General features: G+C 48.1%; 1 pseudogene; it reads left to right on the forward strand.

Moving 5' to 3' along the window:
• The first annotated feature begins 299 nt into the window (after nt 1-299).
• LOC125943607 (uncharacterized) lies at nt 300-3,004 on the forward strand (annotated as a pseudogene).
• The last annotated feature ends 13,923 nt before the right edge of the window (nt 3,005-16,927 follow it).

A 16,927-nucleotide genomic window follows, 5' to 3' on the forward strand; every position in this document is an offset into this window, starting at 1 on the left:
AAAAGTAAAGAAAAAAGCAAGCGCTTTAGGGAGACGCCACCAGGGGGCGAACCGGAGCGAACGTACCTCGCATGAGCTCCGTGAACAACCAATTTTTGTGGCGTGCAAACTACGTTCCGACCAAAATCAGGGACCAAAATCAGGTCCCTGAAGCTACAGGCTCTCGCTGGACACCAGTTTCATCACCATCGGCCCACCGGGAGGGCCATTACGGCTCAAAACCCATTCGGGCACACCGAACGACAGCCAGCCCTAACCAAGACTACGGCATCATCGCCTCGCCGCGCCGCAGCTGCACGATGCCGGACGACGCGGAGCCCCAAGGCCGCACCGAGGGCGGGTCAACCACCCCACCGACCCCGGGTAAGCTCCTTTCAAGGCATAGACGTCGTTGAAGTAGAGGGAGAAACTATTGCACCTGAAGAAGTAACTAAAAAAGCGGGCTGGCTTACCAGCCACCGCAATAGGAGCCGTAGAGCTATAGAGCAGTTCAGTATAATGGCTGATGAAACAAGAAAAACCACTAACACTGACGAAGCGCGTTCTGGTGCGTGCCAGATCGCAGCGCGTGCCACCAAGAAACCGAAGCCGCCGCGACAGCCACAACTTCCAAGGAAAGATATAAAGATCATCGCGACGGGCTAAATGTCTCAAAACTAACTGATGCGCAAATTAGAGATGAAGTATTGCGAGCCGCAGCAGTGCCGATTGCAGAGGCGGAAGATGACATATATCGCTCCTGCGTGTAAAAAAATGTCATAGTAATCAGCACTCCGCGAATGTCAAGTGCTGAGAAATACAACCGCATCAGGGAACTCCAAATTGGGGGCACGCACTACGAAGCCACAGCCTATGCCGCCCCACCGGCAGATACCTACAAAGGCGTAATCCACAACATTCCGGACTACGACACTGCGGAGGACATCACCAAAAGTCTCATCTACAAGAAGAACCCCACCATCCTGCAGGCCCGTCGCATGGGCAACACCAACTCAGTCATCATCATCTTTGAAGGCCCAAATGTACCCTTCTACGTCTACTACAGAGGCGCCGAGTAGCGCTGCTACCTCCACAAGAAAAAAGTCGAAGTGTGCGGAGCCTGCGGCCGGATCGGTCATCGTGCGGACGTGTGCCCTACCCCCGACAAGAAACAGTGCAAAGACTGTGGTGCCCAAAACCCCGCGGGCAATCACAGCTGCAACCCTAAGTGCGCGCTGTGCGGTAAAGATCACCCCACGGGAGACGAGCTGCCAGAGACGCTTTCAGACGCCTTTCCTCATCAAACAGCGCCAGTGGGAAAAAATGTCACAGTTTCGCCCTAAGGGCGAAGCGATGAATGCGATAGCAACACAGCAATGTCATACGAAGTAAGGTGAGCGGCTTTGGTAGCAATATGAATTGTAGTAAACATGAGCTGATTAAGTAAGCAGGTGTGCTGCGGCGTAAGTAGACCGACATGAAGAGAGACTCGATGACCACGAGAAGGCGCGTGTGAAACGGTGGTGTTGACGAGAAGCGCTTCCCGTGGGCAGCGCGTGCGAAGGGACACACCTGTAGCGCTGCACTGCCGACCCGGGCAGCATTGCATGTGTAGCGTGCGTTGGAAAATGTGGCCCGACTATTACTAACTGATTGAAGAAGCGTGGTGTGAGCGCGCACAAACAAACATGAATAGATCACACTGAATGACTGCAGACAACGACCGTCAAAACGCTGGCAGCGAGCGGATATATACGCCGCAGGAGCGGGCGAAGGTACGTGCGGTCTATTGCTTCAACGGAAACTGAGCGGCAAATGCGCATAAAGGTCAGAGCCGTGTGGAGATAAGAGACGGTGCGGTCGAACGAACGACGAGCGCGGTTGTTGGCAGCGTAGAAGTGCGCTCCCCCCCCCCCCCCCCCCGCGCTCCTTCCGGCGCTGGCTTCCCGCTTCCTTGCTTGCGCGTGGGAGAGATAAGAGACTGTGCGGACGAGCGACGAGCGCGGTTGTTGGCAGAGAAGTGCCGGCGCTGGCTTTCCGCTTCCTTGCTTGCGCGTGGGAGATTGAGTGCGTTCGCTCTCCGTGATAGCGCGCGTCCCCGCACGCTGCCTCTGGGGCATACGGCGCGCGGCGAAGATTTTATCTATACGGAACCTCACGGCGACGGCGACGGCGACACCGGCGGCAGAAATCCGGTTGAAGTGTCCATATAATTGCTATCGCAATAAAACAGCGACAACAACAACAAACCTTGCACAACCACAGCGGCGGCGGCAGAGACCCATCGTTGCCACGTCAAGCAGGCAAGCAGACAACGGCAGCCCAACGCCCATCCCGATCAAAATCAAGGGACACTGCCGCCGATCGCAAGGCATCCAGATCAAGATCCCCATCGGGACATAGACCCCAAGCTAAACAAGAAAGCAAGACCTCAACCAATAACAACAAGGTGAGTTGGGCAAATGTAGTCTCCCAGTCCGAACCCACTAAGATAGAAAAGCCCACGCTCCCCTCATCTCACGACAGCGAGCTAACTAAAATCAAACAAATACTCGAAATTCTACTAACAGAGAATAAGGCCCTCAAGGCCGATGTAGCCCAACTGAAGGCGACACCGCCGAAAGCAGTTGTACCCGCAGAATCAGAAACTGTCCAGATAGAGATAGATGCACCTCCGGCAGTTGCAGAACCTGCCACACAATACGCGCAGCCAGATTCCGATACTGAGAGCCTACCCGCGAAGCGCAGAGCGGTAGAACAATCCCCTCCTTCCCAAGGGACAACCACCCACTCTGGCACCTCTAAGCGTAACATCAGAGAAGAGACGATCGTAGAGGAAATCACCAGGGCCATTGATATCAAATTCGAGATAATGCATAAAACATTCCACACCATGATAACAAACCTTGCCGAAAATTATAATGCCAGAATCGCGGTCCTCGAAAACGCCCAACAAAGACCTAGCGTAGGGCCCATTAAAGTAACTAAGCCTTACAACCGCCGGACCAACGATGGCCTGGAATAGCAGTAAAAGCGCTATGTACGTCATATGGCAATGGAACTGCCGGGGATTCCGCCGCAAGCGAGGGAATCTCCAGCAGTTCCTACAAACTAAGGATTACGAAGCTCCAGACATAATTGCCCTCCAAGAGACGGGGGGTCAGGCCAAATTATCAGGCTATGCGTCCTTCTGCTCCGATGTATCGGACACGGGCAAAGCGCCCATCGCTACGCTAATCAAACGAAACATACCGGCACTCATACACGAGACCGGCATTGTGTCGGTAGAACACGTCCTAGTGGAAATTATCCCTACGGAAAGCGAGGAACTGGCAGCCTGTTTGTGCTCAACGTATACAGCAAGCCTAAACAGCAACACAGATTCCTCAATCTATTCCGGAAAGCAGCACACATTGCAAAAAAAAACAACCACTTCTCATACTAGGCGACTTCAATGCACACTCATCTGCATGGGGCTATCGCACCGATCACCGCAAAGGCCGTCAATTGTGGCTAGACTGCGCAGCAGGAGCAACTCACGCTGCTCACAGATCCGACACAACCTACGCGCACAGGAAATAGCGTCTGCGTGGACACTACACCAGACCTAACCTTCACCAAAAACGTGTCAGGCGCCACATGGTACAACACGCAAGAAAACTTGGGAAGTGACCATCGTAGTGGCCACCACAATCCGAACGGGACTCGCCAAATCTATCGGCAAACGAATCCACATCACGGACTGGGACAATTTTAGGCAACTACAAACAAACAAAAACGAACCTGCCGTTCCTGAGATTATAGACATTAAGGCATGGGTCGACAACTTACAACAAACCGTTAAGCAGGCGACCATAGCCATACCAGAAGAAGCTAATATCCAGGCGGCAGATGCCAAGCTCCTCCACATGTGGGAAGCAAAAGCTAGCTTGGAAAGACGACTAAAACAACAGAAACTGAATAGATCCCTACGCAAACGCATATCAATCTTAAACAAACAAATTGAGGACTATGCTCACCAGCTTACCCGCCAAAACTGGCACAGTGCATGTGATGGAATGGAAGCGCAAATAGGCATGGCCAAAACATGGCGCATACTTAGATGTCTACTCGATCCCGAGAGCAGTAAAACTATGCAGGGGCATAATCTCAGGAAAATAATCCATAATTACCCGGGATCAGACACAGACTTAATTAACGAACTCAAGAATCTATACATCGGAAACCATTCCAAAATGCCCTTACCCGCATACACGGGAGATCCAAACCCAATAATCGACGAACCAATAACGGAAGCTGAAGTCCGCGAGGCCATACACGGTCTACGAACGCACTCCGCTCCGGGTCCGGACGGCGTAACAAACAAAATTATACGGAACCTGGACGATGACTCCATAGAAGCACTAAGTATCTGAATAAGTGTTGGGAGGCTGGCCACATCCCTCAACAGTGGAAGGAAGCTAAAATTGTCATGATACCAAAGCCGGGCAAGAGGTTGCAGCTACAGAACCTAAGACCCATCTCGCTCACCTCCTGCCTAGGCAAACTTCTGGAACACATCATCCTTACTCGCCTAAACAAACACATAGAAGCGCACGACCTGTACCCTCACACGATGATTGGATTCAGACCCAAGCTTTCCACGCAGGACATTAGGCTTCAGATTAAGCACCAAATAATAGACGGTGATCACAGCTCAGAACTTGATACCCGGGCCATTCTTGGCCTTGATCTAACCAAAGCCTTCGACAATGTTCATCACGAAGCCATCCTAACCCAGATAAACAAACTAGGAGTTGGCTCCAGAGCATACAATTATATAAAAGACTTTCTTACAGACAGGACAGCCACAATCACCGTCGGTGGGGTAACCTCGGAGAGCATTTCGCTCGGGAATCGAGAGACACCCCAGGGCTCGGTCCTGTCTCCCTACCTCTTCAACATGGCCATGCTAGAATTACCAAGCAAGCTAGCTAAAATCCCTAAACTACAGCATAGCTTATATGCAGACGACGTGACACTCTGGGTAACCGGAAGGAGTGACGGAGAAATCCAAGAAACTTTGCAAAGCGCGATCGAAGTTGTCACAGAATACGTAACACCTAAAGGACTCTCCTGCTCCCCGCAAAAGTCAGAGTTACTTCTGTATAGACCCACTTGCAGAGGCAGGAAAACTCTCACCGCACCCCCTCAAATTATGCTCAAAGCTAACGACCAGGACATCCCAATAGTACCGAGCATCAGGATCCTTGGACTCAGAATACAGGCCAATGGACACAACAACGAAGTGATAAAGGCACTAGACTCGCACGTACATCAAACAACAAGACTCATTTCGCGCATCGCCAACAGACACCACGGCATGAAAGAAACTAATTTACTCAGATTTGTACAGGCTTTTGTCATAAGCAGAATAGTGTACGCTAGCCCATTCCTGCAACTAAAGAATGATGAACGCTCCAAAATTAACCTCATGATCAGGAGAGCATACAAGCAGGCTCTACACCTACCAATTACGACCGCAAACGAAAAGTTTGAGGCTCTAGGAGTACACAATACTCTTGACGAGCTCATGGAAGCCCAAAGAATTCCCCAACTGGAAAGACTCTCGCGTTCTCCGACGGGGCAACACATTCTCCAATCACTCGGGATTACATACAACACCCAATTCGGACCAAAGCGGGACATTCCCACAGAGTTAAGAAAACACATACACGTCCCACCATTACCTAAGAACACTCACCCTCTGCATAACCAAGAGCGCAGGCAGGAAAGAGCCAAATCCTTACAAAAACGCTTTGCAAACTCTCAGGACGTGGCCTATGTAGATGCTGCCGAGTATCGTGACCAAGACGTTATGACAGCGGCTGTACTAGATTAGCAAAATCAAATCACCGCTGCAAGCTCAGTTATTACAACCTCGCCAGAGGTCGGGGAGGAAGTCGCAATCGCCTTGGCGTGCGCTTCCTCCGCAGCCAAATTCATAGTCAGCGACTCAACGACAGCTATACGAAATTTCGCGAAAGGGCGCATTTCGCCTGAAGCCCTCAAAATTCTGGCTAGGGTACCCGAGACCCGGCGCAGATGGACGCAACTCGTTTGGGCACCGGCGCACTCCGGTCTTCCGGGAAACGAAGCTGCTCACAGTGCGGCGCGAGAACTGGCAATCCGCGGCCGCACGACAACCTCTTGCGAGGAGCAGTTCGAATCCCTCCGCCGTTCAGGCAGGGACCGGATGGTATCCTACAAGGAAATTCTACAATTCTACCGCCAGGGCAGGAGGCATTACCCTGCCGCTCACAAAAATATAGATAAAAAGCAATCAGTTACCTGGCGCCTTTTACAGACGCACACTTTCCCAAACCCAGTGACGTACAGTCACCTCTATACTGGGCTATATACAGCAGATTGCAAATTATGCGCAGGTAGAGCCGATCTTCATCACATCATGTGGGCATGTCCCCTGATAAGGTACAAAAAAAACCCACTAGCTTATTGTCTCCCCTTCCCATCACTACCCTAGAGCAGTGGGAGACTGCACTGCTCAGTTCAGACCTGGATCTCCAACTCGGGGTCGTCCACATGGCCGAAGACGCCGCCAAAGCACAAAGCCTGACCGCCGCCTGAGGAAGAAGAGGACGGGCCCTCCCACTCCCCTCCTCCCTAAACTCCATCTCGGACAAAATAAAGTTTATACTACTACTAAGCGCTTTAGGAGAGGAGGCGGCGGAGGAAAGAGTAGATGGCGGTACTTTTGTTATATAGGGATTTTAGTTTTGCCGCTAGTGTGTACGTGGCATTACAACTGTTTTCTTCAGCGTCACTACTACGTGACAGTATAACCACTCCCCTTACCAGGTACATAGGCTATAGGAGAAACACACGTCTAATCTAGCAGTTACCTCGAGGTAGCAGCTATGGACAATTTTGCATTCGCAGCTAGCCACTCAACCACTCAAGTGTGTTCAGTGTGTACTTGTACTTCGGCACACTTTTTATTGTTTATATCTCAAAAATTTAATGTGGCTCGTCAAAATTTGAGAATGTTTGGATTCTGAGACTTGCAAAGGTAAATATTTTTATTCCATTCTCGTTCAAGGTGAAACCTCATACAAAAGCTTAGAGATATTGTCAATGCCACTCACTTTCCCTCAGAACATAAGTAGTCTGTTATTGACATTCGAACAGCTTTTAAACAGCAAGAAAGGGAGTCAGCTTCCTCTGGTTTCAGCATTGGGTTAACGCAGGCAATTCAGGGATGCATAAAGTTTTGCAAATACAGTCGGTTTGGGAATACCAGACTATGTTGTACCTTGACGCTTTCCTTGCACTTTCTTATTTTGGTCAAATCTTGTTTGAAATGGCTCCAACTAGCATTCTCTAACACTGGTCTAATATAGGTCCAGTACATGACTAGCTTAACAGACTGAGATGCTGGCTTTCATTTACAGGAAAGTAACCATAGAACGTGCTCCAGTTGCTGATGTTTTTGGTTATCTGGGGTTTTCAGCCTCACTTTTAAGATGTGCTGAAGCAGGTGGAAGCACACGTATGCTATTAGCGGATAGTTTCGACAACTTCTTACTTTACACTTGCCACTATGAATGCAAAATTTTAGCGTTCGATTTTGTCATTAAACAAACAAACGTACTCTTAACAATGTATTTTAATGTTAGCTTTGGGGCTGGCCTACGTACTGCAGAATATTGACTGAAGCCTCTTGATACAGATTCACAGCACACTAACAGCACGAGAAACCGGACGAGAAAGTAGACGACGCCCATGTCCGTCAGAATGAATGATACTACGTACACAAGTGACTGCAGCTCCTAAAAAAATGTGGTGTCGGCTTTTACGCCTTTCGAAATACTCAGAGAGCACTTGTATGAATAATTACAGCACACGCGCCGAGACGGACGAACAAGGCTGGTGCTAAGACACCCCGCCTACTTGCCGCAACTTATCAAGCCTGCTGCATCACCCGCCGCCATTCTTGGACAGTTTCGTGTCACTCGTCGGTCAACCTAGAACGACGATATCAACACCGCCTACTCAAAAACGCGCGCATTTCGACGAACCCCTGGGTCACAACAGTGCTACAGTTCGTTGCTCACCGACTGCTTTTCTACAGGTCAGTTATTACCAAACACACTGTTACCGCAGCAATGATGTTTGCCTTCTGGCAGTGTCGTGGCCACCCAATTCTTTCAAACGCACCTATATTGCTCTCGTTTACGTTTTGCGCCTGTTGCTTCTGGGCGGTGACGTAGAGGTAAACCCCGGACCAATGACAAAGGCTCAAGAGGAGAAGTTAGACGGTGTGGTTGAGGCTGTTGGGCGTCTTGAAGCCAGCAATGCAAGCCTTTTGGAATCTGTAATGAGGGTGCTCAATATGCATGCCACGCTCAAAACAGACCTGGAAAGTCTTACCAAACCAGTACAGGAATTAGAAACCAAAGTGGAATAATCAGCGTCAGTCGATGTCTCAGGGCACCTTGCGGGTGGAATGTCTAATATATTTAATAAAATTGATGACCTAGAGAACCGGTCGCGTAGATCAAATATTTTGTTCTACGGTGTTGCAGACGCAGTTGAATCCGAAAGCTGGGTAACTTCAGAGCGATTTGTGCATGAATTCTGCCATGATAAACATTGGCCTCAGTGTGACTTCCATTGCTAGAGCACACCGTGTGGGACGTTTTTCGACCGACAAAAAGCGCCCCATTATAGCAAAGTTCTTTAACGATAAAGAAGTTGAGACTAAATTAAGTAACGGCCGCAAGCTCAGGAACACAGGTTTCAGCATTGGACGTGATTATTCCCAAACCGTTCGTGATAAGCGCCGACAACTTCTTCAGTTCTCTCGATCGATTAAAAAAGAAGGTGACCATGTTCGTCTAACATTTGATAAACTGCATATCAATAAAGATATTTACATGTGGGATGTTGCGGGTGCTCGTGCTGGTACCAGTAAATCAACCCGCTACAGCTTGACCTGTGTTGGCAGATAAGCCAACTTCCCCAGTGCCTGCTTCATTTCCGCCTAATGTTCGTCCTTGCGTGAGCAATATCGCCAATTTCTTGTTCACAAACATTAGAAGTATTTTATCCAAAACTGTCGCCCTTTCTTCACTCGTGGATTCTACATGCACTTCACTTCTTCTGTTAACTGAAACTTGGCTCGATGATTCTATCCCGGATCATGGCATCCTGCTCAGCGAATCTGAATATTGCTTTTTTCGTTGTGACAGAAAAAATGGAAAAGGGGGCGGCGTTCTTATAGCCACAAAGAAACAAATATCCGCTGTTCCCCTCACTGTTCCTACTTTCCTTTAATGTGTGTGGATACGGTGCAAATTGGGCGTTACCCATGTTATTATTGGTGCTTTTTATCGGCCGCCAGATATGTGTAGTGGATTTTCTTGTGAATTTCACCGAATACTTAGTGACTTACATGTACGCTTTTCTAACGCTATGTTCCTTGTCTTTGGCGACTTCAATTTCCCAAACATTGATTGGGTCACACTTTCTGTTAAGTCTAGTGACAATGAAGCCCATGCATTTCTTTCGTCCTGCTTGGATTTTTCACTTTCGCAATTAATTATTAGTCCTACCCGTCGCACCGCTACAGCTGCTAATATCCTTGATCTCGTCCTAACAAACAACCCAGACGTTTTTACTGATATGCTGCATTTTAATGGTCTATCTGATCATGACATTATTACCGGATGCATCATGCACCCGTTAAGGAAAAAGAAAACAACTACTAAGAAAATTCACTGCTACAACCGCGCTAACTTTGAGATGATCAACACAGAACTACAAAGCTTCTCTGACAACTTCCTTGCTCATTATTCAACTCGCACAGTTGAACAAAATTGGCTGTCGCTTAAAACCACATTGACTAACCTTGTCGAGAAGTATGTGCCGACTATCGCCATCCGTCATCATAAAAATTCACCTTGGTTTACACATCGCCTTCGTCGTCTTAATAAGAAAAAACGCCTGTACCGCCGAGCAGTTGATACCGGCCTCCCTTTGTCATGGGAGAAGTACCGTGTTTGCGATAAGGAGTATCAGACCCTTCTTAAAACAACTCGTCGTCATTTCTTCAGTTATGATCTGCCCATTATGTTAACCAATAATTGTCATCGATTTTGGCGAGTAATCAATCCAAGTTTTCATCCTGACATAGTCCTAACGACCATTGACGGAGAACCAGTCAATGAAACTGAGTGTTCACGACTGCTGAACGACGCTTTTTCATCTGTTTTCACCAATGAAGACATCACTTCTTCACCTACATTGCAGCCACTGCCTAACATTTCTATGTCAGAAGTTACCATGAGTGAATCCGGCATTTATGCCCTGTTGAATAACCTCAAAACTACTACCAGCTCTGATCACCTCGGTTTCAATAACAAGATACTTAAAAATGCTTCTCTAAACCTTTCTCCAGTGTTATCAGCCTTGTTCTCACAGTCATTATCATCTGGTATTGTTCCTCACGATTGGCGAATAGCTAAAGTAATCCCTATTTTCAAATCAGGTGACCGCTCCGTTCCACTCAACTATCGTCCTATCTCATTAACTGGTAACATATGTAAACTTCTCGAGCACATCATACATTCTCAAGTAATAAGTTACCTAGAAGAGCATGGCATAATTTTTAAATATCAGCACGGTTTTCGCAAGGGTTACTCATGTGATACACAACTCGCCGGTTTTACTCACGATTTATTTTCAGCAGTTGACGCAGGCTTTCAAGTGGACGCAGTGTTTCTCGATTACCGTAAGGCTTTTGATCGTATCCTCATCACCGGCTTCTAACGAAATTAACGCACCTCAATATTCATCCTAACGTGATCGCCTGGATTAAAGAATTTTTTTTCCAATAGACAACAATACACATGTGCTAATGGCTATAACTCTTCTTCTGTTCCCGTAACCTCTGGAGTTCCTCAGGGCAGTGTTCTTGGTCCCCTTCTTTTCTTAATTTTTAGTAATGATCTCCGGAAACGTGTTTCCTCCAAAACTCGATTATTCGCAAATGATTGTGTTATATATAGAAAAATTACTAACGATGCTGACCGTCATTCCCTCCAAACTGACCTTGAGGAAGTGACAACTTGGTGCTCCTCATGGCTAATGTCCCCTGAATGCGTCTAAAACGAAGCTAATGTCATTCACTAACCATTCCACTCGCCTTCCTACAACCTACTTACTCAATAATACTAGCATTGAACTTACATCAACCTATAAGTACCTTGGTGTCCATCTTCAGTCTGATTTAACTTGGCACTACCATGCATATTAACACTGTATAAGCATCAGCTAACCGAGCATTCGGTCTTCTCAAGCGTTACCTCAAGCATGCCCCATCCCACCTAAAAAAGCTAGCTTACATAACACTCATCCGCCCAAAGATTGAATATGCTTCTGCAATATGGGATCCTGATCAAACATATATCATCAACAACATTGAATCTTTGCAAATCGGTGCTGCTCGCTTCATCTACTCCGATTACTCCCGCTTCACGAGTGTCACAGCATTAAAGCAACGAGCCGAGTTGGAACCACTATCACGTCGACGTCACTTTGCTTGGCTAACCCTATTTCATAAACTGTACTATCATCGCACGCTTCATAATGACTTCTTTTCTTCACCTCACGTTGTCTTCCCGCGCCGTGACCATGATAACAAAGTAGCACGCATAACTTGCCGCTTATCTCTTTACGCTAAATCATTTAGTACCACGCACAATCATTGAATCGAATAACCTAGAGTCATACATAGCGACTGAATCTAATTTATCATCTTTTCAGACTTTCTTACGAGAAAAGTTTACTTAGACTGATAGCAATACCTGTTTTCGTTATATGTACGCAGCAATACAATTTAGCATCAGTGTGCATATAATGCTGCATCAACCACTGTTACTATATGTTTATATGTTTTCTAATCACAAAATGTCAACGCTTTTAAATTTGTGTTATACATAATGTTCCTGCTATAATGATGTATTAATACCAGCTGTTATATATGTTCCACAGTTGTATTTCTTTTTTTCCGCTTCTTTTTCGAATGTACCCGCCCCCCTATGTAATACCCTCGTAAAAGGGCCCTTAGGGGCTTTCTTGAATAAATAATAAATAAATAAACGTTCACAACACAAATTTCATTGCACGTTCAGTAATTACACACAGATCATTTGGGGCTTCCTTCAGAGGCAGACGTGAGCTTTTGGGTTGGTGCTTGCTGCTAAGTTTGGTGCAAGAATATTGCTAGGAGCAGGAACCGCTTATGCGCAATCACGAGCAATACACACACATCCTTTTTTCAGAAGCTGACGTTAAGCACGGGTAGCGCGAGGGTCTCTGCGTTGACATGACGACTTCGCTGCAGCCGAATTCCGAATACTGCATATGCGATGACAACAGCTACAGGGGCTTGTTGATAGGTCCTCTTGTAATTTGTTGTACCGCAGGAAGAACGACACAGGCATAAAACACACACGAGACAGCACACAACGCCGAACGACCACCTGCCAACAGCTGTTTACGTCCGCCATTTCTCCTAGTATTGAACTTCATAAACCGCTGATGCGCACTCCAAAACAAATGAAACTTTGAAGCGTTTTTCAATTACAAAACGCACATATTACTTGGCCATAATATAGAGAGGTCAATTATATTATAACGTGCATGTCTTTTTCATTACATTAAAAGAATTTATGTGGCGTGTGCGACAAAAATCTGGCAGCAAGCAACCCTGGGCGTCGCATCAGTCGCATTGTTGAAATCGCACCATGTGAAACAGCCGTCAAAAAATCGCATTGCGACGCGTGCGATTGCACCGATTTTTTTCGCTCCAGTCACATGCTGCGACTGGAGCGAAAAAAAAATCGGTGTGGTCGCACGCGGCGCAATGCGATTTTTAAGCGCAGCGAGGGCCTAAACATGGCGGACGCTCAGGACGACGGCGAGGCGAGGCGAGGCGGCATTGACCCCTTCAAAGAATGGCAGCACTCTAACTCTACAGTAGAGTGTATTAGAATACGGTCGAGTGGGACGAGCGGTTGGGGCGGCGCATGCTTTGCAGTGAGGCGCCTGATGTGGAAACATACTGTGGCGGCGCTGCGATCGAAGTGGATTGGGCCGCATCAAGGTCGCGTCGTTGAAAACTGCTGGAGATACAGCTCGGCAGGGTCATTCGTACTACTTCGTGCGCTGATATTGGCGTTCAGTCCGCTCAAATGGTGTTCGTATTTACATATGACATGTATGTATGCCTGAAGAATTCCTTGCTTTCTCTTCTTTATTTTATTTTTTAATGCTGCTCTGTGATGCGCGTGTATTGCGGCCGCAGTGTCGGCTTTCATTCTAATATATATATATATATATATATATATTGTTTGTATTTATATAAATACAAATACAAATACTTGTATTATATATAAATAGAAAATATTTGTTCTCCAAAGCGAACCATACAATAACATATATATGTATATATATATATATATATATATATATATATATATATATATATATACATACATATATATTGTCACGAGCCTCGAGAAGTAGTCCTGAAGGTTTAATAAACGTAGAGCAGCTGGCTCTTGGAAGACGCGACCGTCGGGGCTGGCTCGAGCAGAGAAGGAGCGCGTGGTCTTCTTTCTTCTCTTGGGCTCGACCCACTCTTGCCCTCGACCCACTACCTACAGGTGGCAATATCCCCCCTTCCGAACAAAAGCATCGCCTCGATGCTAAAAAAAATAGGCGTAGAAGACAAAGAAGAGGAAGGCAGGCAAAGCGAAAGTACACAAAAAAATGTAGCCGTCACGCCGGCACAGTCAATGAACGAAGAAGCAAGCTCCCAAAGATAAATGAAAATAGAAACAAAAAAGAGAATGAGAGAAAAAAATGAAAACAAAAAAATTACGGACGCGCAATGTACGGCTTCATGCGCACAACATGAACTATGTCTGAGGTCGGTTGTCTTTGTGTCCTACTCCGTGTCTGCGATGTTGTGTCCGGAACAACTTCGTAGTTGACGTCACTGACGCGGCGGAGCACTTTATATGGACCGAAATACCGGCTCAGAAGCTTTTCACAGAGGCCACGACGGCGAACGGGGGTCCACACCCAAACTTGGTCCCCGGGGTTGTAGGACACGTCCCTGTGGCGGATGTTCTGCGTAGTGCGTCTGCCTGCTGCTGCTGGCCGATATGCAGCCGCGCGAGCTGCCGAGCTTCCTCAGCACGCTCTGCAAATTCCTCAGCGTCAGTTGTCAATAGGTCAGCGTCTTGACACGGCAGCATAGTGGCCAGCATCGTCGGCCAGCACGCCCTTTCGCCTTCTCTACGGTCGCGAAGTCCATGGACTTCGCGACCGTAGAGAAGGCGAAAGGGCGTGAAGCGCGTCGTCTCTTGCACGGCGGTGTTATACGCGAAGGTCACGTAAGGCAAGATCCGATCCCATGTTTTGTGTTGAACGTCGATGTACATTGCGAGCATGTCTGTGACAGTCTTATTCAGTCGCTCGGTAAGTCCGTTGGTCTGCGGATGGTACGCGGTCGTCTTGCGATGCCTGGTGTTGCTCAATTCAAAAACTTCGTCCATAAGCTGAGCTGTGAATGCTGTCCCTCTGTCTGTTATTACAGTGGAGGGAGCACCGTGACGCAAGACGATGTGGCGCATGAAGAACTGCGCTACCTCTGAGGCCGTGGCTCGTGGGATCGCCTGCGTCTCAGCATAGCGTGTTAAATAATCAGTCGCGACGATCACCCATTTGTTACCGTCGGCCGAGAGAGGAAACGGTCCGAGAATGTCCATGCCGACTTGGTCGAAGGGCGTGTGAGGTGCTTCAATTGGCTGAAGTAAGCCAGCCGGTTTAACGGATGGTGTCTTGCGGCGATGGCATTCACGGCAGCCTTTAACGTACTGTTTGACGCTTGCCGAATACCCGGGCCAATAGTACATTTCGCGTACTCTAGCGAGTGTTCGTGAAAAGCCTAAATGACCAGATGTCGGTTCGTCATGGCAAGCGAAGAGGATGTCGTCGCGCATGTCCCTTGGAACCACCAGGAGGTAAGCACGGCTGGTCGAACGAGCATTCTTCTTATAAAGCACGTTGTCTCGCAGACAGAAGGACGTCAGCGAGCGGGACAGATGGCGTGGTATGGTTGTGTCGCGGCCCTCTAAATGATCGATGATCGGTCTAATCTCAGCGTCGTCACGCTGCCGTCTGCTCAAGTCCGACGAACTAATGGCGCCCAGGAAGCCGTCATCATCCTCTGTTTCCTGACTGGCAGGATCAATGGGTGCGCGGGACAGCGTGTCAGCGTCTTCATGCTTACGGCCAGATATAAACGATGGTGATGTCAAATTCCTGTAGCCGCAAGCTCCACCGTGCCAGTCGTCCTGAAGGGTCGCGCATGCTTTCCAACCAACAGAGCGCATGGTGTTCCGTCACTACTTTGAAGGGACGACCATAGAGATAGGGGCGAAACTTGATGATCGCCCACACGACCGCGAGGCACTCTTTCTCTTGAGTCGAATATTTCGCCTCGGCACGGGACAGGGAGCGGCTGGCATACGCTATAACTCTTTCCACTCCATCTTGAAGCTGGACGAGCACTGCGCCAAGGCAATGCTGCTGGCGTCGGTATGCACCCCTCAGTATCAGCATCATCGTCAAAATGTGCAAGAACGGGTGCTGACTGCAGGCGCTGTCGTAATTCAGCAAAAGCCGCCTGCTGCTCATTATGCCACACAAATGGCGTATCGTCCCTCGTAAGGCGTGTCAGGGGTTCCACTATCTTCGAAAAGCCTTTAATAAACCGGCGATAGTAGGCGCAGAAACCCAGGAAGCGCCGGACGGCCTCCTTATCGGCAGGAGCTGGAAACGCGGCCACAGCGGCAAGCTTGTCGGGATCGGGTCGGACCCCTTTGGCGCTTACTACATGCCCGAGGAACTTGAGCTCTTCGTAACCAAAGTGGCACTTTTCGGGATTAAGTGTGAGGTCTGCCGATCGGATGACTTCTAGCACACTCCGTAGGCGGTGAAGATGCTGCTCGAACGTTTCAGAGAAGATGACCACATCATCCAGGTACACAAGACAGGCCTGCCACTTCAGTCCAGTAAGGACAGTGTCCATCATTCGCTGGAGAGTAGCCGGGGCTGAACACAAGCCAAAAGGAAGCACTCGAAATTCATAGAGCCCATCTGGAGTCACAAAGCCTGTTTTCTCGCGGTCGCGTTCGTCTACCTCGATTTGCCAGTACCCGCTTTTTAAATCGAGAGAAGAAAAATAGTGGGCACGCCGTAGTCTATCTAACGAGTCGTCGATACGCGGCAGCGGCTACACGTCCTTTTAGGGGCGAAGCTCCTTAAGGCGGCACCCGTTCGTCCCTCGTCGTAGTAGTAGTGTGTAACCAGTCTGAGAAAAATGAGAAAAAAAATTCCGAAGTTGTGTCCGTAGCGCGGAATCGAACCAGGGACCCCTCGCTTCCGAGCGCGCGGCGTTAGCCCACTACGCCACGAAGCTTTTTCTTTCTTTATTGCCTTTATTAAATTCACACAGAAATACAGTGTACAAACATATCAGCACATCAAGGGCTGAAAAGAGGAACAATCAAAACTCGGGCATGTACATCAGCCCTTCTAACCTAGGAAGCCAGTCTGGTTCGGGTTCATGAAGTTTATACACTTGAACCATTCTGCTAACAGATTCGCGAAAGTAACTCCTTATTGGCCGCGCGTCAATATCTGCATGACGATAGGCCATTCTTGACAACCAAATACTATGTAGGCCCAGGAGCATTATCATGTCGAATGGGATGCCTTCGTCGTTATTGACCGGTAAAAATCTAATGCCGTAGCTCTCTATAGGTAAGTCTTTTTTTAAAGTTCTTTGAAGTATGTCCCAAAAGAAGTAACC

This window comes from Dermacentor silvarum, chromosome 2, assembly GCF_013339745.2.
Source record: "Dermacentor silvarum isolate Dsil-2018 chromosome 2, BIME_Dsil_1.4, whole genome shotgun sequence".
NCBI classification, from domain to species: domain Eukaryota; kingdom Metazoa; phylum Arthropoda; class Arachnida; order Ixodida; family Ixodidae; genus Dermacentor; species Dermacentor silvarum.